Raw genomic sequence first — 4,179 nt, 5'->3', positions numbered from 1 at the left:
CCACATTTATCGAATCCATTACTGAATTGCTTTAGATCATACCTCACTTAGATTTTATCCAAGACAGCTTAGCCTGAAAATTATAAATTCAAATTAGGGAGACACTTAGCCCAAAATTTCAAACAAGAGACTTGTATGTAATGACTAGAAGGGGCGTTATCCCTCTATACGTGAATAGTTTCACTATAGAGGGGCAATGGTAGTAGCCCGCCTTCTGCTATAGTAGGGTAGGCAAACTAGAAACTAAGGATTTTCTCCAGTTTTTCCATTTTTACAATACTTGCTTAGATTTTGACATCCAGGACTAATCCCTTTAAGTCAAATTTGATATTGGGAGTTCTACTAACCCGAATTCACTTCCAAAAGATTTTATAAACTTGTTATCATCTTAGCTATCATAAAATAACCCCAAATCACCTAACATTTAAACAATTCATTCTCGTATTACCCTAGATCATACCACACTTGAATTTCATCCAAGATTGTTCTGACCTAAAATTTCTAACTCCTAATTCAATAAAAATCTTAACCCAAAATTTGGCATGCTAGACTTAACCGTAATGATGAAAAAAGAATTGTTACATCGTGACACATGTGTAACACACCTGTTATGAAATTAGTCCTTTAAAAATTCAAATATTATAAGATTTAACAAAATTATTAAACTATTAACTCATAAAGAACCAACTAAGTTAAACGAAGTGATGGAAAATTGGACCTTGTATAACCACCTTTTTTAATTTTCCAAAACATCACTATTTTGGGATCGAAATGCATTCATTTATTGAAAAAGTGTTATATTTTGAAAAATGAGAAAACAGACGATGATAGTTTCAAGAATAAGAATAGTCTCTTCAGTATCTTACAACTGAGTACAATATTGAGGATCTAGATATGCATCTTATCCATAATGTATGTATAATGAATTCTATTATATTTGTGGCAAAATACATAGATAGACCTTTGAATTTTTTGTATTGATACCTCAATTAAGTCATGTTCCTATTGAGTCCTTTTAATCAATCTTTGGTATTTCTTCTATATATTTCATATTTTCACTTTATATTCTTCTTAAATGGTTTATTAATCAATGAGTTTCGTCGATGATAATAATAGGTGTCCAAACATTTTTAAGAAAAATTTTGATCGTGACACACATGCGGAGATTCTAATCCATTACAAAATCTAAGACTGATCAAGGTTGAGTAATGTTCTAAAAGAACAACCTGAGTTACACGAATATATGGTAGATAAAATTTTGTAAAATTTTTGTAATGACCTTTTCCGTCGTTAGAGCACCAAAATTTTGGTGAAGATTTTTTCTGAATTAAGAATTAGAAATTTTAGGCTAGTCTAGTCTTAAGCAAAATCCTAGCATAGTATAGTCTAGGGTAATTTAGAAATGGATTAGTTAACTGATTTACGGTGATTTTATAATAGCTAATATGATAAGGAGTTTGTAGGAACTTCCAAAAGTAATTTTGGGTTAGTAGAACACCTGATATTGAATTGACACAGAGGGGTTAATCAGGGATGTCGAAGTATGATTTTGTGTTGTAAAAAAGGCAAAACTAAGAAAAATCTCAAGTTTCTGCCTTGCCTACCCCGCTATGGCGGGTGACAGGCCGCTACCTCTGTACCACTATAGCAAAAATATTTTTTCTATAGCGGGAGTCAACTTTGATCAATCTCGTTATAATGGGCAGATCCCGCGATAGTGATATCATATAGCGGGATAGGACCACTATAGAGAGATATGCGTTAATTAATCCCGAAAATACTTTAAAAATATTATTTTTAGTTCACATTCATCTAAGGGCTAGGAGAGACAGTTTTAGGTGATTTCAACTCAATTTTCACCAGTTTCCTTCGTTAAGGTAAGTTAATCTATTTCATTAACTAATTTTTCAATTATTAATCTTTAGAATCACTTGTTTTTTGAATTTTGAGAAGGATTTTACTTGACCAAGGTGAATTTTCTAGTGCAATTAGGCGAATTAGATAGAGACCCCTTGAATTTTGGTGAAAAGTTGTTAATACCTGAGGGTCAATTTCCATTAGTTAGTTCTATCATACTCAATTCATCTCTATTATTGGAGATTCAAGGCTAAAAATTTTATTTTTATTGAATTCCAGATCCTCAAATAGCAATTTCATATTTAGAATAATAAATTCATGCTACGATTCGTCAGTTAACTATATAAAAGTAATTCTAGGTGATATTACCTCAATCCAGTGGATTTACCCAAAATCTCATAAACGTAAGGTACTAATATCCAAGAATTTCACCATTAAAGATCATTCAAATGATTCTATGATGCTATTAGATTAAAAGATGAAGAAGAGATGAAAGAACTTGCCTCAATGAAGAATTTCAACCCTAGAACTTAGAAAATTGTTTGCTTAGGAATTTGGAACAAAGTTTTTGAGTTAAAAACCAAAATATCATCTAATATAAGGTTAAGTAATGACTATTCATCATTGCAGTGACCTATTCATCGCTAGAACAATGGCCAATTTTCACCATAAAATATTTTCAGTAAAACAGTCACAACTTATTACTCCAAAATTTGATTAATGAATGATTAGAGGCATTGAAACGAAGACTCATAGATCTTTAATTTGGTGGGTATTTGAACCTTTAATTATTTTTATTCTACAAAAAGTGTTTGTTTTAAATTTTCCCTAATTTAAACTTAGATAAAAACTATTAGTAAAAAGGCTTTCAACTTAACTTTGTGCTAGGGGTATTGTAGGACCTTAGTTCATGTCTAATGCACTTTTTATTATAACACGAGACTACTTTCTAGTTGTAATACGATGCATAGAGTCACAAGTAACCATAAGCTAATTCATGGCCTGACATGACACTAAGAACCCCAGAAATAACTGATAAAAATATTTATGCAAAATTTGAAATGAATAATGGAATAAGTATTCAAAGAAAATCAATTATAAGATTTTGGTTTAAGACCACAAGATGAACATCAAACTATAAGTCTGAAAGCCTTTACTAAGACAAGTTTTTAGGACAAGGCCCCATCTAACTCTAACTTTCTGAAAATTAAAGAACAAAAAAAAAATGAAATGCCAATACTATTCCTTGAATGATGAGGACTCACCAAAATGCTACTGCTGATGTGGTGGGAGATCGTACTATACATAATTTGGATGCCGAGCATCAGAACTTATATTATGAGATAATTAACACAAAAGAAAGTATGTAGTCAGTACTTTAAATGTACTAAGTATGTGAGATAGGAAATAAATAATATAAGCTAGACATGATGCATGTAAAATGATAAACTAATGCAAAACCAAGTAGTGAAAATGTGTTGTATAATAATCTGAAAAACTGAATACAAGGTCATGCAAAAATCTAAATCCAAACCATAGACTGTAAACTGTGGATTGTAGGAGATACTAATAACCAACATTCCCTAATCTAAGCTAATCAGGATTTGACCTGTAACCCCAGCTGGAAGGATTTTTAGTACCTTACCAAAGGTATGAACACCAACTGACGTGGATTCACTAAACTGATATCTAAAGGGACTATGGTATCAAACTTGGTCTGATGGGTGATCCTTTAGAACCTATGGTGGTGCCATAGTTTTTGAACTTTGGGACATCCACTAAAGGTCTCAGCCTAATTGACAAATAAATCTTTATTCCTACGTCCACTTGGTGCTAAGTACTACTCCCTAGTAAATGACACTGATAGCTATAATGCTTTATGATAATAATAATCAAAAGACTGAAAATAAATGCATTATCTGAAAGCATTCAAAACATGTAAACTGGAGGATATATTCTCAAAAAACATATGAATGAAATCCTAGGTCATCGGGTGTTCATAACTCATCATCTCTAAATAATACAGCTATCATACCAGTTTCATGGTGAAATCAGTTAATTTAATAACTTAAGTCCAAACTTATGAATTTAAAAATGTAATTAGGGTTTATAGTTATAGAGATGTAATAATACTGAAATTCATGATAAGATAAGAATTACAACTCAATGACACCAAGGGACTGGAATATCAAGAACTTTGACAACATCCATAAATCCTAAATTGTGAAGAAGGAATTGAACTAAAGAATTGAGCTAACTTTAGGACTCAATGGATGAAAGGATACCCATTGATGAAATCTCATATTCTTGGAGATAATAACC

Source organism: Capsicum annuum, chromosome 5, assembly GCF_002878395.1.
Source record: "Capsicum annuum cultivar UCD-10X-F1 chromosome 5, UCD10Xv1.1, whole genome shotgun sequence".
NCBI lineage: Eukaryota > Viridiplantae > Streptophyta > Magnoliopsida > Solanales > Solanaceae > Capsicum > Capsicum annuum.
This window is presented reverse-complemented; position numbering follows the sequence as displayed.